The 25,817-nt window shown below is 38.2% G+C and overlaps 1 protein-coding gene and 1 long non-coding RNA gene across 11 annotated transcripts in view; both read right to left on the bottom strand.

Moving 5' to 3' along the window:
• Positions 1-25,817, bottom strand: part of LOC138060823 (E3 ubiquitin-protein ligase Praja-2-like) — a 157,068-nt gene that overhangs the window by 120,878 nt on the left and 10,373 nt on the right. The gene's annotated exons all lie outside the window — the stretch shown is intronic.
• LOC138064070 (uncharacterized) lies at positions 660-25,636 on the bottom strand. Its single transcript, XR_011137309.1, has 3 exons — positions 25,527-25,636; positions 22,708-22,934; positions 660-1,633 (listed from the first exon to the last, which is right to left on the bottom strand). It is a non-coding gene; the product is annotated as an uncharacterized lncRNA (long non-coding RNA).

Genomic DNA, 25,817 nt, shown 5'->3' with positions numbered 1-25,817 from the left:
CGTAAGAAAGGCACACTAATTTCACAGGATTACTACATTAGTTTTTGTTAAAAATTTCAGTGTTGTCATGTACTAAAATTCAAAAGTGAAAAGCAGATGGTTGCTTTATATTGCAATGTAGCACCTTTTACATATTCAGAAACAAATGCAACAAATACGTTCTGCCTGTAAAGAGAGTGGATAAGACACGTCCACAAACATTATGGTTTTTATCTGTTAGTCTTTTGTTTGATTTGACTTGATTTCAAATTTTCAGTTTTCTTGAGCAATTTTCTAGATTGAAGGTTATAAACCACAAGAGTCATTTTAGATTTTGTGTACTGGAAATATGATGTGGCAATTTTGTCTCTTAAGTTTTGTATGTAAATTTACTTTTATGTTACAATTTACCTTATAGTTTTTCACTTTCTATAGCAAAAAAATCCACTCTCAAATGCTTTCTTTTTAATTTATAAAATCAAAATGATCAGAATACTTCAGCATAATATCCTTATAAGCAATGCTTAAAAGGAAGTAAAAAACAATTTTATACATGACAATTTTTTGTATGTATTCATTCCAAAGTAAATAATTCAAGATTGTTCATTAAAAAAACAAATTTTCATGTCTCTATTCAATTAAAAATCAGAGCTATAAAGTATATACCTCATCCAATATAATTTAAAAAATTCTTGAAAGAATCACAGAGAGGACCAGGTGTGTTTCCCAAACAGAGAAAAAGTATGTTGTCCTAGTTTCAGCTACTGATATTAAAAATACTGTTAAGTTCTCTGACCAATTTATCATGCTCAGGAATGATTTGAAGGGTAAACACAAGCGCACCTTTGTGCATGGATTGACGAAGGCTCTGGTATCTAATTAATAATATAATTAGTAATTGATAATTTATTAGTCAATTATTAAAAAATAATATTATAGTATTTTGTTCCTGAGGATATCTATATCTATCTATCAGGCAACACGATCTGTTTATTTGATGGATAATAGTATTATTAATCAGTGCTGTTCACACTTAGAAACACAGCAGGCATTGGCAAGAAGACTAAATTGTTATTCAAATTCCTATGTAGCATAGCTGAATTTCAGTGCAAAAAATCACATTAAAAATTAATAGAGCAAGAGAAAGTATTTCAAGCTTATTTTGCATTAATCATTAAGCATATTTATTTTAGATTTATTTTCAGACTTTTAATTTTCTACGATAAATCACAGCTTTAGTCAGGTACAGGCAGAGAACAAAATATGAAGCACAGTTTACAAGCATTAATAAAAACCTATTAGATTTTAATTCAAACAATACTATGATACATGTGGTCAATATGAAAAAAGCAAGGTGGCCTGAATTTTTATAGACACATAATCTAATAATTTTTTATAAAAGAGGTATCACATAATAAGTTAGATACATTCTTACTCCGTATGTCATAATCCAAAAGATAGTAGGTTGATTAATTTGTTGAGTGTGCTAGTTCTTGAACTCTAGAAATTAAAAGAGGTCCTTTCTGAAATGGGCTGGCTTGACAACCCCACTGTGAAATGAAGCTTGGTTCAAACCAACTGTACGTCAGTTGCGGAGATGCATGTTCTCTGTAGGGTGTTGCTAACAGTACTGAAACTGTGTCTTCACGAGGTCCTTAAGGATTTTTAAAAATATGGTTAGATATCAAACAGGGCAATAAAAATTTGCATGCATGCATTTAGTTATGAAGTAGTCATATGAAAGAACTAAAATAAAATCAATAGCGAAGTGGGAGAATAACCAGAAGGTATTGTACTTTACTTTAAAACAGAGTACATGATCAATCGAAATACCACAAGGATGGCGGCCCAGCAGCTACTCTACAGTCCGACCAGAACAGTTACTTCTGTTCTAGACTGTATACCCTCTCCTTTATCAGGTCCTTGTCCTCTCAAAAGAGCACTTCTTTTGCTTAAATTTAAAAGACAAGGACGAGCGGTACTGTGAAAAAACATCCTGACAGTCCCTATTAAGCTCTGCCTAGGCTATCAACTTTGCAGTCCACAACCTGGCATCAATCTGTCTCACAGATCTTGATAAACCTGGCCAAAGTAGAGTGGAAATAAGGATATGACAATAAGCTTGAGAGGTGACTGACATCCTGAGTGACAGCAAAGAGGCTGGGAGGGCAGGAAACATAATAGTAATGGGAAACTTCAGTTACCCCCATGTAGTTTGAACAGCTGTCCTATCAGGCCATGAAACTGAGACTAAATCCTTAGACACCATCAATGATGGCTTTGTGGAGCAGTTAGACAGGAAACCCCAATAGGAGAAGTAACATCTGAGCTGGTCCTAAGCAGTATGCAAGACATTATTTGTAATATTACTATAAAATGCTACAGCGACCATAGGGTACTCACATTCAATATCCTTTGCGGAATCTGCTAAGTGAAAAAATTTTATGCTTAATTTCAAAGAGAAGAAATTACATAGGTATGAGATGTATTAAAAAAGGATAGGTTAAAAAATCTTTTCAAGTGACATAGACAATTTAAAAACAATATAATGGAGGCTCAGACCAAATGCTTACTAATCAGAAAAAGATTTTAGAAAGCCCATAAGAAGGCCTGCATGGCTGAACAGCAGAGGTAATTATGCATTCATATACAAAAAACAGAGAACACTGCAAGTTCTTGTAAGTTCAGCATAAGAACATAAAACAGGTCACGAAAGAACTTGAGAAACGACTTGCAAAACTAATAATAGGCAGAGGATTAGTAGATGAGGTTACAGAACATATGAGCAAAATGGACCAAAAAGGACAACAACAGATTGCCAGGACCAGATGGTATTCACCCATCATGTTCCACAGGGACACAAGTAGCCATGCAGCGCAATCTCTTGCTTAAAACCACCTCTGTACCAGAGGACTGGAAGGCAGTTAATGTTATGCTATTTTTTTAAAAGATTCCAGCAGATACTCAGGGAACTACAGACCTGAACTGCATTACCCTCATGGGACAAACGAGTAGAAACATATCTGAAGAACAAAATGAATTGGACATGGATATATCCAGCATATTGGGGAAGAGTCAATACAGCTTTGTAAAGAGAAATCATGCTTCACAAAACTACTGGAGCTCTCTGAAGGTACCAAGGGTCAGAGGAGTATGGAAGTTCTAGCACCACTGGCACTTAAAGGAAGCGAGCTGTCATAAAAGAAAAAAGGAGGATTTGCACACAGTTAGAAGGTAGGAAACTAAAGGTCAGAATATATGCTCAGTTTTCACAGATGCAAAATGGGAAGTCCTTATTCACACATCATGTAGTCAAGCTTGCAGAACTTACTCCAACAGAATATTGCACACAACAAAAATCTCCAGGAGTTCAAAAAGGGGTTAGAAAAATCTGTTGTCCTTATATGTACTTGCAGGTTGGGCTAAGTCTCTCTTGTTTTAGAAATACAAATAAAAAAACTGTTTCAAAAATTAGACTTCACATGGATAGGGCTTCTGAATTTCCACAACCATAAAATGGGACTACATAGTTGAGGAAAGTGAAGGATATGAAGATTAATTACTCACTGTTTACACAGTACTTAGCAGATTTTAAGTGCTCAATTTGAAACAGAACAACAACAAAAAGAAGCTTATAATGATGTTTTTCTTAATAAGTTTATGAATTCTTTATGGGCTTCAATCAGTGCTCATCTTTGCCTAGCAATCAAATTCAGACGCAATTAGTGACAAAACCTATCTTCCTAGAGACATCAAAAACTCTAATGGGATTTTTTGTATGGCTATGAAGTCAAGGAGCTGTACCTCAATTTTTTGAAAGGCAGTAAATTTTCTTGAGATTTCATACACAACTACCTTTGAAGACCACTGATATTCCATGCTCTTCAAAGGAAGAAGTAGAGGAAAAGTAAGACTTCACGAAAGAAGAAAAAATTAAAAGGTCTAGATGATCAGCAAGAAGTAGCAAAGCAGAATGAATACTGATCAGACAGAATGCTTTCCTGCTTTCTCACTTTATGCACTGAAGCATATAGGAGTCTGGGCTTGGGCTCATTGAACTCAGGAGGAGGCATTCGCTAGGGAAGTATTGTCCAGATTGTGGGTCAGATTACACTTTAAAAGGGTTGCCACCTAGGCTACAGTCTTTTTGGAGAAGATGATTTTGGCAGCACAGGCTGCTGTGATAGTGCATTGCCTCTTCCTGTACATGTACATGGTGAGATGGTCAGAAAGCCAGGTACTTCCATCACGGTTTCTACATCTGAGGAGAAGGTATGGTCAGAAATACCTTTCCTTTTATGCATCTATAGACTGGAGCTATCCACAGGGGGAATCCACAAATCTGGTCCTTGCAGCTCTTACGACCATATCAGCCTGCAAAGGATGCTCCTTCTGTTTTCCCAGAGCTTTGCAAAGGGCAGTAACATCTAACCAAAGGAGAAACTTGTGCAATTTCTAGGGAATATCAGATGGCCTGAAATTTGAGGGATCATGCGATAGATTGTATGTAAGGATTAAAACTCTCTCCCCCTTCTTTTTGTAGTCCATCAAGATGAAAGATTAACAGTACTTAACCGTACAACTAAAAGGATTCAAAAAATGGCTCTTTTACTATTTTTCCAGTGAGAAAGAGCTACGCAAAAACAACAGAAGCATAACAATACTATATGCTGAGAACAATCAGCTTCCTACTTTCTCATTTGTTCAAGGTGGCTGAATCAGCTGCATCAATATTTGAAATGAAAGAAATGATTTGTAGTCCTAAATAGGTCAGTCATCACTTAAATACCAGGTCTTGTAAGTAAAGAGCTGAAGGAAAAATTTTGATCATGTTTAAAATGATGAATATTGAAAAATGTCCAAAGTCCCCAAATTATTTGCGCAGAGTCAATATCACTGAGGCAAAGCAGCACATCGAAGATTTATGGTACTGTAATAGGAAGTTAAATCTAAATTGATTCAACAAATTACTGCACATAAGGACAAGTTGAATAATTTAAAAAATTAATATGAATAATCTGAGTAGTTTAAGGGTACATAGGTCGCATAGGTTAATGTTTACTGTGCATCTATTTAGTGACTATCTTGAAGCAACAATTGTTGAATTAAAGTAGGAATATCAGATATATTTAGGTGCATGAGATAGGGAAGGATAACAAGCATGGCCAGATAGTTTCTATCTTGCTATCTGAAAATTGCGCTATACATTTCTAATATCTAGAGTAAACATTTGCAGAAGAATCCAGTTAATATAATTACAATAGGGTTAAGTCTCTTACTACTTTTCATGTTACTTCTGTGCAATGAAAGAAACTTGGTAAGCATAAACTAATAAATGCTCTGGGATGAAAAGTTATCTGAATTTAAAAATTGTTGTACTTAAAACAAGTACTAGCATAGTTTTGGTAGCAAAGTTGTACAAAGATTTGTTCTAACAATGAATATAATAATCTTTTTTTTTTGTAAAAATGCTAGTTGCTCGTGTGTACTTTAGGATTCAACTGCAGAAAGGAAAAAAGAAAAGGAACAAAATGAGACCCATTCAAAACATATTCTCTTTTTCCTCAGGCACTGAAAAGACAGCTATAATGCTTAAGAAAATATTTACTTTAAGATTATTATGGATTTTAGAAAATATATAAAAGCTATGGTTTACTGGTATAAAGTAGTACTGGGGTCCAAACTTCATGTTAGCAAAGGATTGCTTCTATTTTCTAATGTTATTTCTTTAGGATTAGCTAAAGGCCACTTTGGAGGGAGTGCTGTAGCATAGGCACACACAGACTGACTTAAATCATTGATGTATGGTGGGTTTTGTACTCAAAACAAACAGCTAATTCAGGGTTTGTTGTATATCCTTAACACAACTCAAGGGCTAAAATTGCCACTTCTGTCCACAGGGGAAGAAGGAAGAAAATGTTGTGGTCCAGAAAATCAAGTCAAATGATCATTCCCAATTCCTATTTAACTGTGGAGACAACTCTGCATGGAATTTGTATGGTGCTGCGATCTTAGTTTTAGGAAAGAGCAAGGTCAAACAGTTAGGAAGTTTTATGGCATTGGAGAATCTGCAAATGCAGAGTGAAGTACAGTGAAAATGGCCCATTACAAAGAGCTGTAGGTGGGCTACAGTAGTTACTCCGTTTAATTAAAATCATGAAAACCAAGTAAACCACAAGCCTATGGACTTGATTATAGTTTTCTGGAAGATAACAGAAACAAGGAAGAAGTTTAAACACCCAGCATACAAAAAGCTTCAGTCCTGAATAGGAATATATTGATGCAGATTTTGAGATTTGTATGGAATCTTATTCTTTGCAGATGTAATTGTGCACACAGGCACATCTGTTCATGTACCACCAGGTTCTAATTTATTAATGAACATTCATTACAGATTCCTGAAGGGGGAAAAAAGATGTCTCTCTGTTGCTCTTGAATTCTTTAATTATCTTGCTGATTTAGTGAAAATTGTCTATCTATAATTCATTAAAGCATTTGATTCCATACTTAAGAACAGAATCATATTCAATAAATACCAGAATGCAACACAGAAAGGTAGAACAAATTGAATTAAAATATAAATAATTTAAAATGACATACAGTGAAAGATAAGTCTACAATATCTTTAGAGGGTAACTTGAAGGTTGTCCACCAGACCAAAGTCACAGTTCATGTAGACAGCAAAGTTGTGATAAGCAACTTGTGACAGCAAGTTGTGATATCTGAAAAGCACCTTTGAGGGCAAGCTTGACTCTGAATATACTGAGCATGACACACAGGTTAACAAACTTCCAGGCATGTTCAGACAGTCTGTCCAAAGGCTAGACTTCAAGCATCTATGTGGACAGGAGGCAGATGACAGGCAGAACACATATAGATACACCCACCGTGTGTTAATAAAGTGAAATAAACCGATCAGGACTGGGAGAAACAATAAGCTTGAATTATTTGCTATAATTTTTTTCTTTTTGATAATTAATAATACCTGAATCTTATAAAACTCATCTGTCAATCTCAGAGCACTTTATCGTAGAGACTACTATCCACATGGCGACACGGAGAGAAACTGAAGCTGAGGAGAAGTGAACTGAGTGCTGGAGGCCACTGAGCAGGCTGGCAACAAAGCTCTGCAAACAGACCCCTTTTCTCAGACCAGCCTCCTGTGCTGCAGCCACAGTGAAGACGACAAAGTACAGATGCTCTGGACTAGGCTCCTCACACTCATTGACAGAAAGAAAACAGTGGGAATGCAGTGATAAATAATACCCAACAGATAAATAATATTTCACAGAAATAATCTTGCAAGCCATGTGCTAGCCCAGAAGGAATACTTTTATAAATCCATTTTCACTAATACAGCAAAAAAGAGAAAAAAATGCAAAGAGCTAAAAACCAAATAGCTAAATTCATGTTCTTTATGACATCTGTTTTAGAAAAGATTCTGCAAAAGGCAACTTTTAAAAGATGTTTATGGGTAAAACTTATTCACAGTGAAGAATATTTCTACATGAAAACACTTTTTCTCTAACGAAATTATACAGGATAAGAACTCTACAATCCAAATAGGTCAGCCACTCCAGGAGTGAAATGTTACAGCTATTTCTCTGGACATCTGTCCCCTGACTGCAAAGCTTCTTTTTCCACAGAAACATGGCTCTATTTGGGATCCATTATTCAAGATGTTCCCTGCACATGGTGGCACACCATGGAGTAGGCAAAGATATCTATCTTTAATAACATTTATCTCCCTGGATGTCCTTTCACTTTGACCTCTCCTCCTTGCTGCTTGGCCAATCTCCACTCCTGTTCCCTGTCAGGTCTACCATGCAGGGAAAAAGAAAATAACTGTGTTGAGGAGGTGGAGGTAGTAATTTCTTTGAAAATTGAACCTCTTGGATTATACAAAAGCTATATAACTGGGTTCTCTCAATGGTCTTCTGTTATGAAAAGACGGCTTTCCAAGTGTGCTCTTGCTTTAAAACCAGCCAGGTAAGGACATTAGTTTATTATTGCTTTATTAAAGGATAGAGTAAAGGTTGTGAAAGAAAGCAGTAAAAAGAAGAAAAATCACAAACAAGACTGAAACATACCAGATGCCTTTTTAAATTAAGCAGAACAAGATGCCACCTGAGCAGCTTTCTAAGGTATTGTACTGTACTTCGGTTTTGTAGGACATAAAAGGTACATTTCAGCTGTAAGTGAATTTCATTAGTTTTATTTTATCTCATTAATATTCTTTTTTTGCAGCTTTCTTTGTGGACATAAATGACCTGAAAGAGAGTATGTAATTGCAAATGTACCTAAATTCACTGATAATGCTAAGTTGGGCTTAACCAGTCAACAAAGAAGAGAACCAAGCGTTTGAAAATTATATCAGACTGGATTCGGCTTAGAAGCTGATAAAGTAGCTCATGCAGCCCAGTATAGAGAAGTGTAAGATAATGAGAAAAGGTGTTAGAAACGATCATACTTTCTACGGGCTAAAATGATATATAGTTCAGAACTTGAAACAGAGAGACAATTTAAGAGAGGTTGATGGTAATTAAGACTGTACCTTCACGATTTTACATGTTTACAGCTCTTTTCGGTTCTATTGAAAACACATTAAAAACATGAATCCAAATCACATTCCATAAATAAGATCAAAGACTAGGTATGAATAGAAAACATTGGATCTAAGAGCTTAAGTTATTCATGCAGTTTTCTTTCACCGGTTGAAGCAATTTCCAGATTCATTTGAAACTGCACAATCTTGTTCCAGCAGCACCAAGACACTGATTTGCCCTCAAACCAGTGTAAAGAGCTTGATCCTTCAAAGGTCATCAAATAGCTTGATCTAGTACAAGCAGGGAATATCCCTAGTGTGCTCATCATAATTTCAAAGTAACTCCTGATATTCTACGAGCTGTACATTTGGTAGCGAGGAAAAAAAGATCCACCACGCTCAGCAATTGTTATTATTTATGTTGTCTCTCTGAGGAGTCCTACTCATAAACTAGGTTCACTTTGCACTAGATAAACACCTGTGTTACCTGCAAATGTTCTATTAAAGCATATTCGATTTAACTTTTCAGTGATCAGGAAGGTCTAAAGATAACTCATTTGTTTATCAAATAAGACATGCTGCTGCAATACTGCCAGTGTTCTGTGTCTCAGAGTGAAGTTACACAAGGCAGATGAAATGATTTAAAAGCCTGAGGGGAGGAGGTCCTGCTGTCTCTCCCTCCTCCTGCTCATACTTCCCATGTCCATGCTCCTGGCCAGAGGCTCTCCCTCCCTACTTTGCTCTGGTTCTGGCCCCTCTCCTGAACTATTCAATTCACTCACCCTACAGGAGAGTATTCACTTGATTGTTAGGATTGTTTTCTGTTGTTTTGGGTAACTGAATTGGCATAGCTCAGGGCTGAAGATTTCCAAGCTGGGTGCAAGAGAAGGAAGGATGCAGCCGGAATCAGGGCGGGGAAGAGCTGGGTGTGGAAAATTGTTCCATCGCCTCAGGCCATACTGGATAACTGCACTCACAGTCTGTTTTCCAGTTTTTGTGCGCAAGGGTTTGTATGCACCAAAGAAATGTGATGTTGCACAATATCAGAGAATACATGGCAATATTACACCTCCTCATACAAAATAAAGCTTTTTTAGCACAAAGGTCTCAAGTATTAGTGCTTCTGCTGGGCTTTTCACATATTATTCTGCTGGGCTTTTTTACATATTACATATTACATATTACAGGGCTACAAAGATGATTAGGGGACTGGAGCATCTCTCCTATGAAGAAAGGCTGCGAGAGCTGGGCCTGTTTAGCCTGGGGAAGACAAGACTGAGAGGCGATCTCATCAATGTGTACAAGTATCTGAAGGGAGGGTGTCGAGAGGATGAGGCCAGTCTCTTCTCCGTGGTGCCCAGCAACAGGACAAGAGGCAGCAGGCAGAAACTGAACCACAGGCAGTTCCATCTGAACCTGAGGAAAAACTTCTTGACTGTGAGGGTGACAGAGCATTGCAACAGGTTGCCCAGAGAGGTAGTGGAGTCTCCTTCCCCGGAGATATTCAAAACCTGTCTGGACGTGATCCTGGGCAATATGCTCTAGAGGACCCTGTTTGAACAGGGAGGTTGAACTAGATGATCTCCAGAGGTCCCTTCCAACCTAAACCATTCTGTGATTCTGTGATATCATCATATTTAAATTGTCAAGTAAAACAAAATGGTTAACCCATTTCTCCTAAAGTGGGAAAGAAATGCTCAGTTTGTCCTTCGTATCTCCTAGCTACTCATCCAAGAAAACATTTCAATATTGTCTAACTTGGATATTTTTTAGATATGAGAAATGTTCTATGTAGGTCAGTATTTCTTAATGTAATTGGAAGAGTGGTAAGAATTTAAACAAATAAAAATACAAGCTTAGCTACATTAGAATAGATCCTTCAAGTCTTTCTGCTGTTTGGAGGACTGGTCTTAAAAACCAAAGTGATAAAAGCTTTTTATTTTATAACTAGGGCAAAACCTAAAAATGTTTTATGTGATTAATTCTTTTAAGTGATCTGAATTCAACCCTGCTTTATTTTCACTAATCGAGAAAAGAAAATAAGTCTTTTTATTTGTTTCTGGGGTTGATGGAAGACATTCTAGAATATTTTGTTTTATTTAAAGGCAGTGAAATATGACAAAAATAGTTAAGGAAGAAAATTTATTATTCTTTGGAGAAACAGAAAGGCAGAAAGAAACAAATTGTTTATTAAAAAAAAATCAGTCAAGTTTCTCTTTGCTATCTTAGTGTTATGAGATAGTTATGTGATCAGGCTACTCTGTCCTCCATGTCAATCCATGGGAATTTCCATTTGTTTGGTCAACACCAAAATAATTTACTTACAGATATAGCTCTCTCACTGCTATAAAACATACTGGCTAGTACAGAAAAAGTACATTGAAAATAGATTAAAAAATACAGTACAAAGCCCAAGCAGGTCCTGCTTCCTAACTGATGCTACAGTTAAAGTACATTCAATTTCCCCTGCAGTAGAGATTCAATTTATGTATTTGGTTGCTTCAAAAGTTAAAGATAGCTAAGAACCTATCTGCCGTACTTTAGCTGTCAGGTTTCTGATGCTGGATAGTAAACCGGAGGTGAGTAGCTAGTGCATTCTCTGACCTCATCCTGAAAATAACTGCTACAGTACAATTGCTGGGTCAAGGGAATTGGCTGCAACTCTGCAGGACATGAGCATGCAGAGCTGTTAACTCTGCTGTTTCATGCAGAAAATTCATTAATATGTCTTTTCATCCTTAGAGTGGACAACAATATGTACAAGCCACAACTCGTACCATATTCTCCCTGAAACTGCATGAGTTACTTTAGATTTACATTTATTCAATGCAAGCATATCTAGGGAAAAGAATGAGAGAGATCTTTTCAAATGAAAGCTTGAACCAAAACACAATAAAAGAACAACGTCTCTCCAACTGCTTAGACTGGACCCTCTTTTTTTTGCTGTAAAAAAGATTGGGCCACTGTCTGGGCCCTGAGGGCACTGACACCTTTCCTTGTCCCTGCTCCCCCCAGGTCCCCCACCACCACCTCAGGCCTCCCAGCCCTGGGGCTGCCTCCATTTCAGCCCAGCCTGGGGCTGTCAGTCCCTGCCCTGCAACCCTGCAGCAATGCCAGCTCCAGAACCACCACGGCCCAGCCCCTGCCTGCCACAGGCCCCACTGACCCCAACCCCAACCCCTACCCACAGGTGATCACCCACCCTGTCCCCGTGGAGGTGTATGACATCTGGGGCTGGGCCTGCCCGCGGCCACCCTGCTCCCTAGTGGGCAGTGGGCTGGGCCCAGGCTGCCAGGCCCTGCCCTGCCCTGCCCCACAGGTAGCCCCCACCGATACCAGCCCCGGCAAGCCGCCAGCCTCGCATCACCCGGACAGCCAGCTCCTGAGCCTTGCCCTGCCTCTGCTGCCTCTTTCTCCTTCTCAAACACGCTGCAGATTTCCTGGCTTGTCCCAAACCCTGCAGCCTGAGGCCTTTCCAGCCTGAACCTACTTAACTCTCAGTAAGGGATCTCCACATACCCACAGTGCCACAGGGGCTCTGCGCTTGCTCTCAGTGCCTACTGTTCCCTCTGGCACAATGGAAGCACGATATGATTTATGTGGCTGGTGGAGGTGGAAGAATTTTCAGTAGTAATAGGCATGCAGAGAAAGAAACAAGAAAGGAAAGGCAAAAGGATGAATTTTTACAGGGTTTCCCATGTCTCCCACGTTCAGAATACGTTTCAGTTTGATAAACTTTACCATGCACATTGATATTTATTAGAAGAGAATAGGAATAAGATTAGAATACACATTTGTTGTGGCAGGTGTTTAGAGTCATGTAAATCCAGGTGAATTCTCCTTTTATAACTTAAGAAAAGATTATGCCTGAATGCACAACTTACATTGAATCACCCAGACTTGTTGCATTGTGACCTATCACAGTTCTGAATAGCCGGGAGGGGACCTGACAAATTGCCTGAGAGTATAAGACAAATAGGCAAACATGCACTGAATGGATCTGCAAGTGGGTTCAGTGCAGAATGCACCAAGCCATTGACTATTCAACCTAAAAGTATTGGCAGCTTTATATTTTCAAGAAAGTGTGGAGAAGGATCAAGAGAAAATACCTTCACAGATTCATTAGGCATGTTAAAAATAAGGGGGCAGATCGAAGATAAACTTTGGAATACAGTCAAAGAACTTTTAAAATAAAACAAGTACATACTTCTTCAAAGGCTAGTAAAAAATTTTGAATAAAACTTGAGGAATTGGAACTCAACATGATTAGTATCATTTTCCCATGAAATAATGATAAAATAGTGGTAAATAAAAACAATTTTCCAGTTTGTAAAACAATAACATATTTGACCAGTGAAATAGAAAGTTCAGCTCCAATGGCTTTTCACTTCGGGATGACTGTTATTCATTTTAATATTTCATTTAAAATTGTTTTATCAGAAAATTCAAATAAATATTGGACAGTATTTCTTTTCATAAACAAATGCTAATACAAAATATATGCTAAATTACAACAAAAATAGAAGAAAATAGCATACAAATAATATAAAAGTCAAATTATAAATGACAAAGTGAAGAATGAACAATTTTCTTCAATAATGAGGAATGAGCAATTCTGGATTACAATTCTGCAGCAGGATTAGGCCCATCAGCCCATCAGCCCTGCACACTAAGCCTGACCTTCCTATCCTTGAAGTACTGGATGACAAAGGCCTAGCTGCATCACAGCCCTCAGAAAACTGCAGTGGCAAACTACTAAGTGCTTCTGCCCTTACTCTAATAAGGTCAGCAAAAGGGTGGGATGGACCAAGAAGATTTGCATATATCCCAGCACAGCATAGGAAGTACGCTATGCCACGCCTATTGAGATGTGCCTTGCATGCAGGCTGCTGCCTGAGACTGTAGAAAGAATGGCATACAGGCATGGGCAAAGGGAATGGGGAAGACAGGACTGGAACTGTGGGGGACTCCCTGCACTCATTTTCTGAGCCCGGTCTGTGCAGATAGTGCTCAAGCATTTGGTGCTGCTAGAGGATGGCTGGAAAGTGGAGTGTGTTTTTCAGAGCAGTCTAGGTATGCTCACTTATTTGCTGCGCTTCACATCATTTAGCCTGCCTGAAGCTAACACCCAGCGCACGATTTCTGCTCAGTATCACCCAGATTCTCAGAGGGTGGATGCCATGCTGCTGCCCCTCCAGATCCAGGAGCGATATGGCAAGGGGTGCTAACCCAGCTCTGGCTGGGGTGCTCCAATCACGATAGGCGGCCTCTGTTGTTACATTACCAGCAGGAGTGCAGGAATATGCCAACATCCTTCATGAAAGTTGATGGACGCCTGGGGAGCCATCATAAACATGTTCCACTTTAACACTAGCCATCCCAGGGAAACCTTAATTGCAATTAGTAGAAGAAACTTTTCCTGAGGTATGTGTACCTATTTCTTCTCATGCATCCCAAGCTTGCCCAGTCTGAGGAGCTACATAGTGCCCACACTGCTCTACAATAATTGATCAGGCAGTGACCCTCCCTCACTGGAATGGTAGGCAGCTAGAGACCTCATCAAGCATGGAAAGGGCGGTCTGTGAAGTGAGGTGGATGTTGTGGCTGTGGAAGCAATGCTGGGGTGAGGAGAGGAAGGTTGAGAAAGCTGCTGGCTTTGTATGTAGTAGTCTTGAGCTTGCATTAAGAAAAATGGCTGGAACAGTGGAAGAGAGTCACAGCAAAGGAAAACTGGTACATCTCCAGGTGTCACGTAATCAGATACATTCTTTTTTTGTTAGCTCTGTGTGTTGCTTTCAGGGGTGCATGGAAGAGAAGTAACTTGTGCTTTGGATGAGGTATCTAGTGCCACTTTTAAGAGTTCTACATGTCCTTTGTTGTGAGAAGGCAGAGGAGAGGGACTGGATCATTTAGTATACGTGCACATGCCCAGTCATACAAAAATGCTTGCCAGGGTCACTCTTGTTTGGGAGGCAAGTAGGGTTTGGTTGTGTTTACTCTAATTGCACTGGACGAGATCTGGTGGTAGGACCCTGCAGCGTGATTTAACTGGCAGCTAAGGAGAGGTACCTCTCAGCAGCTGGTGCTTCTGTCTGCTGTAGTTGCTGTGGAAGGCTACCAGCAGATGAGCTCTGAGACTTTGTCTCCCTCCTCCCACAAGGCACATTCCCACATGTCCCACACAGCTCTGTGCATATTGCCTGCAATAACAGGAAGCCGCCTGCTACACCAACACATGCATGTGCTCCAGACCTTTCCCCTCCTGCTCCTGAAGATGCAGTGTTCATTCATCAGAGAATGAGGATTCCTGGACTGGAATTCACCACTGGGCCTGATGGTGCTAGCAGTGATGGCAGCCACAGATACAGCGGTGCCTCTCCTGCATTCTTCCATCCATTGCCGAGCTGCTCTCGCTAGAAGCTGACACCTCAGGGTAGAAGACAGGAGTTTCAAAGTGCAGTCCTTGGACTCTCAAGCCATGATCATCATTTGGGAGAGTCTACAGTGCCTCCTTCTGAAGAATCAGTTCAGAACAGCTTAGTGCAGACAAATGTGCTGACCTGTGTTGAATCTATAGTTCTGACATTTGACCTCAACAAAGGCCATCTTTAATTTCTTTGGTATATCTAAGCATGCTCTGAAACTCTGCCACTTTCACTCATCCGGAGATTTCCCAGTAACACAGAGGGGGAACTAGCCTATACCCTAGCAGAATACCCTTGATCCTGGCCTAGCTCCTCAGGGAAGATAGTGGTCTACGGTTCATGACATATCTTTCTTTGTGAAAGGGGCTGCATTGCAGTAGACTATAAGTACCATGATGCTGAAGCATAGCCTGAACGGTGTGAAATAGTAGAGGGAGGGAATGTGGTAGGCAGAAGATTAAGGAGAGTGTAAGAGAAACTGGCAGATCAAAATGCCCAAATGGTACAGTCTCATCCAGAACAGTGCAAGGAAATGTTCCCTTGAAGTTGCTGAATTATGCTGGAGAATTATTTAGAAATTGTACTACTAGAAATAGGCCAAATCTGTGCCAGGAAAAATAATAAAAGTTTATTACCATAGATTACTGCATCCACTTTCTGGGAAAAGTTCCCCAAAATACGGGACTTGGAGGGAAACAGGCAGATAAAGCTAACTTGATACTGAACGGTATCAAGGAACATGGAAATACTCTGTGAATAAACTGAAGGATAATAACACAGGAGCCTTGGACTAATAAATCATTTCAGCATCGTTTAGATTGCTATTACATTTATGAAAATATAGAGTGGATTACCTAAGGCTACTGTTAAATAATCTGAAATCCGCGGGTTTAAAATGAGATCCACACATAAATGGTCAAAAGATAAATACAAAGCATAAATAAAACAAGGACTGAAACTGAGCCCAGAGCTCTGGATAGAAAAGCACTCAGCCTCTGGTGAGAGGAAGAAAGAGACATTCTGCCTCCCCAAGGAACCTTCTGTCCTGCCACCCCCCTTTTTCCTCAACTGAATAGGATGCCTCATACTCCTCAGTTGATAACCCAAATGGGGTAAAAAGAAGGAAGAAGCTATGGGAACCTTCTGACCACAGACCTCATCCTAGCACTGAGAACCCCTGAATCCTGACCTGGTATTCTTGTATTCTTCCTTTCCAAACCTTAACTGTAGCCCAACTGGGGCAAAAAGACATTGTGAGCCCTTTTCACCATTCAGTGCTTGTGTCTTGATAGTTCATCTGGCTCCTGAATCATAATCTATAATGTGTGATTTTCTAAGTTTTTTCTTGTGAAGATTTTCCCTTATTTGGTGCTGTGTCACATGACAAAAATGGATCTAGTGGAAATTGCTTGCCATGGCTTCTTCTCTTTGTAGTCTTCATTTTGCCATACATATCACTAAATATTTATTAATATGCTAGCCTCCACTACTGATCCTTTTTCTCAGTCTGATTGTGAGTCTAATCTGTTTTTAATCACTTGCAGAACATACTGGCATTTTGGTAAGGTTAGGATTTAAGAAAGGCTTAAGTGTATTTTGTTGTCTTCTCCATATCTCCTACTATTGTAACATTTACGATAGCTATAGGTTTAACAACTATCACTTTTGTTATACCCCTCAGAACTGGTTTAAGCCACCTGTAGAAAAAAGCAAGCGTTATATATCAATGTTTGTGCACTCCTAATTAGGCCAATCCCAATTGTGTGGGTCTCTTATTGTTCAATAACCACTGTTCCATCATTCTTCCACCAGCTTTATATGGTATTTCCCTTTCCTATTAGGAAAGAGTATTCCTATCCCTGACTGAAACTCTTCCTATGTACATGGTGGATATGTGAGTTGGTCTTTGTATGTCATTGTTTAGTGTTAAAGAAGAGCAAAGCTGAAGAGAGAAGAGAATTAGCAACAAATGGAATGAAGGTGTGAATTAATTTCCTCTGAAAAATTCCCATTCTCTTTGGATTTGGAAACAAATTCTGAAAAAAGGAAGTGCTTACAAAGGTAAGTTTGACAGAACTGACCTCTAATGGGAAAAAAATTAAAAACATTCTCTTTTGTGCTCTGTTATGCTAATTTCTGTGGAAGATCTGCATGAGCAAGTTGCTGTCGACATCCTCTTAGGACTTGCGTGCAAAAGGACCCTAAGAACAGTCTGAATTACTCAAACTGGCTGAATTACTACAGTCAGTGTCATTCTGAGTACCAGTATATATAAGAGGCTTACTCTGGTAAAATTAAAGAAATTTGTATCTTTAGTGTCCAGCTTAACATTCGTGATTCTTTCTAAACCATGACTGTTTAGATTTAATATGCCAGGTAACACACATCAGAATATGAAATAATTTGTTCTATAACTGCATGAGAGATATTAGACAAACTGATGATAATACCATTCATAAAAACAAGAATAAATTTGTAGTCTTATGTTTAGATCCATATCATAAATATTCACTTTTTATGCTACCCTTAATAAATATAGTGTAAAGAAAATATATTCAGCATGAGCAATAACAATAGCGTTGTGAGTAAAAACGTATTTAAAAGAAAAAATAGCTAAAGCCTTTCTGGTTTTCATTTCGCTATCTAGAGGACAAGAGCAAAACGCAATGAAAGGCAGAAGTTGTTTTCTATATTCAGAGGAAGAGCTACGCAAATACTTGTATCTTCAGTTCAGACCTATGAAATCTGGTGAAACATTTGACCTCTCTTTTACATTTTCATCTGTGGAAGCCCAGCTTATTTAGAAAGTACTGAATGGGCCTTTCTTTATTATCTACTTTCTTGGTAAATAGTTCTTGATAACTGGGCAAAAAGGAAAACAAATGAGCAAGATAAATGCAATTCATTAAGCAAGAGCTAGAAAACATACAAAAGTAACTCAGGTCAATGCAGTATGTTAAGATATTATTATTTATCATGTGTATCTGGATAATATTCAAAAGTCTGAATTGCAAGACTGCCATTTCTGTCAAACTTTTAAAATACACTGTAGTTTTCAGAAGTTAATTCAAATGTACAAAAGTTTAATATCAGTAGTGAACTATGCTGCTGCAACAGAGGTACAGACATACTGGATTGTGACTAGTCTCTAAGCACAAATGTGATATAGTCCTCCGTTAACTTTCCTTCCACAGCCTCCGTTCCAAATCTTAAATACCAGTATAGTCTTTCTTCCTTTATCACTTCCCTCAGATGACACTCTTGCTGATTCAAAACACCAGCCCTTCAGAAAGATAAATATGCTAATTCAAACCTCCTTAGAAACTTGCTTTAGGCATTAAGTAACTAGGTGATTAAGTTTGCTTTTAACAGAAGGATTTTTATTAAGGCAAATCCACAACTTGCTTAGGTACATCAGATAGTATGATTTCATTGGCATGCTCTCAGAAAAACATTACAAAACCAATGAAAAAATGAAGGAAATTTAGCAATAGCCTAATAGGTCCAACTTTTTACTTCTGTCAACTGATTTTCACTGCTGGTGAAAAGTGAAGATTCATATTCATACTCTTTCTCCCAGAGAGGCTCATTTTCCAATGCTGCCTGCATAATACACTTCAGTCTACGAGAAGCTTGTCTAGGAGGTTTTACTAGTAGACACAGTGAAGCCAGTACAGTCCTGGTAGAGTGTAATCAGAGCTGGCTGCTTTTCTCAGATTCATCAGGCAGCTCTGATAGGAGAAGACTATGGCAAAAGATATATGACTTTGGGCTTGGGCTTGGGTGTCCTTGTGTCTCCTAGGACAGCATGCGATACAATATCCTATGGGTTCTCTTTCCTCTGTATTGTAGGGTTGGTATAACATATAGCATAGCACCACCAAACCTGTCAGAGCACTTGGGCAAAATTCCAAGAAATCCTTCTGTTTCCACTCTTTTTAGTGCCACTTTTCTTTCTTAACATGTCTTGCTGCCAGTAACAGGAACGCTGTATTGATCAGTGGAACTATCTCATATATACTGAGAGAGCGAGAGGTACTTTTCTCTTTGCAGAATGGCAGCATCAGGAAAGACAACAGGCGTTTTCAAAGTGAGATTTAACTATCACCTGAGCCAGTGCAGGTTGTGGCACGTGTCTTTAGAAAACAGAAGAACGGCTTGAGATGGCTTACAGGACAGTTGTTATAGAAAATATCCCCAACGCTATTGCTGCACAATTGCATTTTGTAACATTTGTGAGGCCCAGGGGACATTCTAGTGCCAAGGCTGACGGTAAGATGTTCAATTTGCCTGCTGACTTCACGCAATCTGAGATATGCCAATATGCTGCTATGCGGCCAAAGTAAGCTTAGAAAGAATAGTTTGACATAATGCAATAGCCTTACAGTGTGAAAAGGGACAATTGCTTTGTGTGTCACAGGATAAAGAAACTACATTAGAATTTTCTTGAGCTAGAATTTTCTGGAAAATTAAAAAAAGACAAAGTATTAACCTGCAACATTTTCAGAGTATGCTAGAGATGTTAAAAGATCATAACCAAGCCATGGGCTGTCACATCAATTGGTCTGACTGCACTGAAACAAGAACTGGAGTCACAAAAGCCTAAGGTCAAAAATCAAAAGCCAAATGAAAGGCAAGGCAGAAGCATGCTCAGCCTCCAAGATAACCGCCAGTAATCCTGGAAGTTTAATACTGCAAGGCAGGTCCTGAGATAGCTTGAGAGACAGCGACGAAAAAGCTAGAGACAGATTAGTGCAGGAGACGTGACTAGTCAACTGGGAGGCCAGACAGGAACCCCAGCAAAGGGACTGCTGCATTTATGGTCCACGTGCAAAGCAGCACACTGAGAGCAACAGTGGAACTGCCCTGGACACCTAACAGCTGTGCTGGATTAATAGCTCACCTTCAGTTCCTGTACAGTTTGGTCAGGTTATCAAGATGTAGGAGACTGACTCCTGTGAGATTGCTGTCTGCTGTTTGATAGTCCAAGCTGAGCATAATTGCGACTGACAGTAAGTTTATTCATAGCACTTCTTATTATTGTCTGCCAGAGTTAGATGATAGGTCTACCTCTTCTAGGAAGACTGAAAACTTGATGAAGGGTTTTATATAACCCTGGACAGAAGTAATTTTTGTCTGTATTGTCAAGCGGCTGCTGTGTTGTAAGCCTGCTGATATTTTGATCAATAGTGCACTCTTGACATTTAAGTCTGTTGCTCTGAAAGATGCAAGATCTGTTTGGGTACCCTGGATCTCTCTTTCCTACCCAGTTTTACAGTATAACATAAAATAGCTACTTAGCAAACATCTCTGCAAAATACACCTCATTTTTGACTACTGTCAAGTATCAGTGATAATGAAAATAAATGTCCAAATTCAAACAAGAAAGCAAATACTGCTATCATTTTGAGAAGAAGGTGGAGAAGGGATTTTGGAGAAAATAAGCTGTCTATATTCATGAAGCAGCCACTTCTGCATCCCATCTACACAGAATCCCTTTCTATTATTTCCAGAGACATTTTTAAGTATTTAATAACTCTTGCTCTCAACATCATTTGCATTTACAGTTTTAACACTGTCTTCCATGGGTGCTATTATAAGGACATGTCTCAGCTCAGATCAGACCACTGTCCATTATTACTGATAGGAAGGAACTAGGGTTCCAATGTAACATATCAAAGATGAATACATAAAAAAGCATATCTCAGTATGCTTTTTATATCAGACTTATTGTTTCGTTCCTTAGTCTTGGTAAGCCTTTTGCATTTCCTTTCTCTTCTGAAGGCATTGACCCGATCTTGCTGTACCTCTGGGCTTCTTGCCTTCCATCCCTGCAAAAATTCCATGCTATCACTGGTACAATTTTCTCCTGTATATATTGAGGAAATAGAAGTTTTTCCCTAAAACATATAAGAGCACAAAAGTGAGGCGGAGCAGGCATCATCCCCAGAAAGCTGGGCTGGGAGGTGGCAGCCAGGCTTTCAGCCACGCTTTGTCCCACAATGCAGAATCAAAACGTTGGACCAAAGAAGTTACTGCTACAGGAATAGTTATATTGCCAGGTTGTTGATGGGGAACTGTTTATACAAGGATAGCATTCTTTGTCCACTTTGGCATTGCATAAGTGAATATATATTAACAGAACTCTTGTTTGAGGAGCAGGTTCATCTTCATTGGTAAATGCCTGAGTATTATTTGCAGGACTGAATGCACATAGACAGATTGTGCTAAAAGAAGCCAAGTTTCATGGATCAATCTTTGTAGTAATGATCAGGTTGAAGGCAACACTTTGATGGCAAATATTATTTGGATTCTATAATCTTTGATTCTGCTGAGGTTTGGAGCAAGTGTGTCAACTTTGACAGGTAATTTTTTTTTTTTAACCATAGACAAGCTGTAAGATTACATTTTTAAAGGAATTCACTGTAGAAACGTAACACAACGGTGACATTTAGTCTTAACTGAGCAAAGAGGAATTTAGACTAGCAACTGAGATGTGGAAAAGAACCATAATAATAATAATAATAGTCTACTGATAATCTTATCTATTCAGACTTCATTTTTCAACCTGTTCATAGTCCCTAAAAGATCTCTCTTCTGCTTCACTTGCTATGATCAACACAAAAAATTGTAACTGTAAAGCTATTCTAAGCCTTATTTTAAATGTATAAATTTCTAATTCCCCATTATTGCAGTATATATTCTTTCGCTGACCATATCTTTGCTAACATTTAAAAATACATCTTTAAACATTTCTGGATGCATGCAAAGTTCTTTCCATAACTGAAGAATAATTTAATTTTACAAGGCATTGTATTTTACAATACATGCTGAATTGTTGATAAAATTAAAAGTAATGTTTCACTTAAAAAAATAGTACATGCATAATGTGAGTGATGAGTATCATGACCTTTGCTTTATTTGTCTAGATTTTGAATCACATCAAAGCACTCCGGGTCATTTCCATTAAAAAAGAAATCAAGGATAAAAGAGGATGGAATCTAGTATTTTCATTTACAAGGAATGCACAAAGTCACTTTTCAGAACTTGGGAGGGATCAAACAATTGAAAATCGCAGCTCTATTCCATCTGCCAGAAAATCTGGCTCAAGAGTTTTCTCTCTTAATTTTTCTTTCCTTTGGGTTAAGAGAGTAATATTTTGGTGGCTGTTTATTCACTTGGGTATTAGAAAGAGCTTAGGCAAGCAGCATGAGGCTCTGTGTAGTCCTATGTATGCTACTTACGGCTGTGTTTTGGGTAGTACTTATTGTTCAGCTATTTTTTAATAAAAAAGAAGTTAATAGCTTCTTTCATTCACCAAATTAAAGGTGACTGCTCCATGCACCAAATTCCATTAAGATTTAATCTAGTTCATGACAACAGGTGGCAGTAATCCAATTTCAAAATTTTGCTCTTTTATTGACACATCATGCCGAAAATAGTGTCAGAAGAAAAGTGTTCCTAAGATTTGTCAATTTGTCGCTTTTTATTAGAAGCTGAATAGTTTCACAGCAAATATTGTACTTTTCAGAAACCTGGACTAGACATAAGGTCAGGAAGTATCCTATCAACTTCTAGGTGGAAAGAGAAATAATCCATTCCTGTTACTCCTAACAGAATTTTCTCTTTTTTAAATGTATTAATTTTTTCCATTACAAAATTTAAGCTGTTTTAAGATAGGTTCTCTAGTTTCACTGAGTTTCACTAAGTTCTATACTTGTTTGGTAGTTAGGCAGAAGAGTTTTAAACCATACCTACCTATGTCCTGTGTGATAAGAACAACCCTGTTGTCCAATGGGATATTCAGCTTCCTTCAACTTATTTTGGAAACTTTTCAGTGTATTGTCTCTCTTTGAAAGAAATATTATAACTCCAGAAATATTTTGCTATATTCAGCCGTTACAACAGTTTGAAATAACATTCACGTTGTTTCCTTCATTGGGCCTGGAGAAGTTGATCCCAATGGTGCCTACAGAGTATCTCAGCTTTGGAGAGTAGGACAGGTCAGAAAAAGAAAAGAATCATCAGTAGCTTTTAATGGGTTATCATCTTATCTAGTAACCCAACAAATCCAGAACCCAGTAATAAAATTGTTTTGTATGTTTGAATTTTACACGTAATCCAGACACACCCAAAATTCAAATCACTACCTCCCTGGGTTAAAACTATGAATAAATTTATTTTTTTGTTTTCCAGTTAAAGGGCTTTGCAATTAAAGGTGCTGTTTAATATTCAGCTTAAACCAATATAAATGTGTTCTCATTACTGTAGTCTCCCTTATGCCAGCACTAGCATTTCTGCAATCAAAAGAACAGTCAGATGCAGGAACCCATCTGGCTAAAAACAAATTTTTTTTTTTTTGCTTTAGACCTCTCTCTATTGTCTTGATCGGCTGGCTGATTGCCTGACCATGCACCATCATGACCTCCAGTGCTGCAGCACAAGGCAGGTAGTAGGAATTCAGGAATGGAACAAATAGTAAGATTGATTCTGTTAGCACCAGTGCAGACTTAGGGAGCCTTAAATTGCACCCCTAAAGGCCTGACTTCCCACTCTGTATTAACTATATTTCAGTAAACTTTAATTAGAGTATCACCCTGTTGAAATTCTGTAAAGATGGAGAGACTAGCCCTTAAATATCAGTTAAAATATTGGTTAGCATTAACACTGGTAGAAATAAAATACACAAAAAGAAAGCAGGAAGTATCCTAAAAAACAGGAAAAGAGACTTGCTCTGTCAAGAAACATCCAGCCAAAGATTTGCTGCCTCAGCTTAACTGTGAAAGTAATTCTGGAATAAGGCTATGCTTTCTCATCTAAGAAACTTTTTTTGAGACAGTATCACTAACAATTCATCTGTGATGACAGTAAAAAGAGAGGTTCTTCCTGCAAAGTGAGAACTTCAAAAACACTAGTTTATTATCATACAAGATTCACCACTGTCCTCTGTCAAAAATTTATGAAAATATTTAGCAAATGTCACAAAAATAAATGAAAGCTTATTACTATATTATTTAGTAAAGGAGAACAGCTTTGTTTATGTTTTCTAAAAATGGAAACTAATGCCACTTGATTTTTAACTATAGAAGAGTTTTCAAATATTTACCTTTTAGTTTAGTGTTGATATAACTGAAGTAACACTTTAAATGTACTTCAAATCCTAACAAAGATCTTGATTTAAAACCACAAAGTGAAATTCTAAAATTACCTCTACATCCTATGTACCACAAAGTACCCAGATTAATAAGATAGTAGTCTGCTGTATAAGTTATACCTAACAAAATATACTAAGAAAAGAGCAAATACATCAATGCTATTTTGTCACTATGATTTATTAAATTATATGTCATATACTTTCACCAAGTTAGGGCAACTAACAACCACTGTCTTGGTGTCAATGAATTTCAACAATGGCAAAGGAGTCTTTAATTTGTAAGGCACACATAAACTGCATATTAAATACAAGGGAATAGTCACAATGTAACACGAAACACCAAAATACTCCATGGACCTCCATAACTCAGCCTCCGTGTTCTTGCCCTACAGTTTAAATACCTAAGTGTGAATATTCTTTTAATGGTTATCTGTAATTCTATCACACATCACCAGTCCATTCCAAAGTATTCTCATGAAAGCTTGTAAATGTTGTGACATTTGTTGAAGGTACATTCTCTCACTGTTCTGCACTTTTTTGGTATATAGTTAAGATCTTTCTTATCCAGTTGTCACATATCAATATAAAACTTCATCCAAAGGACAGCAAGGGTTTTCTAGGCTTCCTGAAAGTACAGCAAGCATGAAATGCTAATACCACCGTGCCAAACGAAATTTTCCTAAAACCTGTCTGATCTGAAGCCTTGTTTGCCAGTCTTCACTGAGTAATGTCTTCAAGACCATTATTGGTCTCCCCATCTGAACAGACTGGCATTAATGTGCTGAGCAAGGTCCTCATTAAAAAATTCCTAATTTATTTTTCTTCATAGAAAAGTTCTAGGCCCATGCCTGATCATCCCCAATTTTCTGTGATTAAGTGGTCCCATCTGTTGTAGAGGCCCCAATTTTTGCAGAGATCATATACCTGATCTATCCATGTACGCTAACATGCTCCTATTCAGTTGCTATAGTACTTTATCAAGCTGTTCCATCTCCATTTTCTCCGTTCCTTAAGTAAGCTCTGCAATTTCTACCATTGCCTTCCAGCAGTAAAATGTACAAAGTTATGAAACACAAAACTAAATAACAAACTCATCAAAAATGATTTCCCTTCTGAAAATCAGATCTTAGTCCTAATAATTACAGCAACAAAGGCTCACCCCTTCAGCATGTGACTTCTACAAAATGACTTTTGTTGACTTGAACTGTTTTCTTCTGTGATGATAAGCATGAACAGGCAAATCAAATCTAGGTCTTACAAATGCAAGAATAAAATGATGCAACGCAAATTTTAGTACACAAATCTGACACCTGCATTACTGTCATCACCACAGAAAGCGCCAGCTGAGTCTTGTAAGTATCTTGCTGACATTGGCAATGTGGTCATGGGGTTAACACAGTCACGTTGATAGGCATGTGATTACCTGTCATGCAGTTAGCATGCTATGAAGGAAAAGCTATAGAAGTCAATCTTCTCCCTGTTGCCTCCAGCAGAGAGGAGAGATCATTTCCTCCCCATCATTCACACACTTTTCCTCACAACAGAAAAAAAGAGATGAAAAAGCTAAATAGCTAATTAATCACTGACTGAAGAAATGCAACATCAATAACATAAAAACCAAGATACAATGTAAGTGTGTTATCATAACTACTTAGTGATTCCTGTTTAATGCCATTTGATAATGAACTGTCTAAAGCCACTGGAGTTGAGGAGA

The sequence above is a fragment of the Struthio camelus genome, chromosome W (assembly GCF_040807025.1).
Source record: "Struthio camelus isolate bStrCam1 chromosome W, bStrCam1.hap1, whole genome shotgun sequence".
NCBI lineage: Eukaryota > Metazoa > Chordata > Aves > Struthioniformes > Struthionidae > Struthio > Struthio camelus.
The sequence above is the reverse complement of the archived record's forward strand: the minus strand, read 5'-3'. Positions and strand labels throughout refer to the sequence as shown.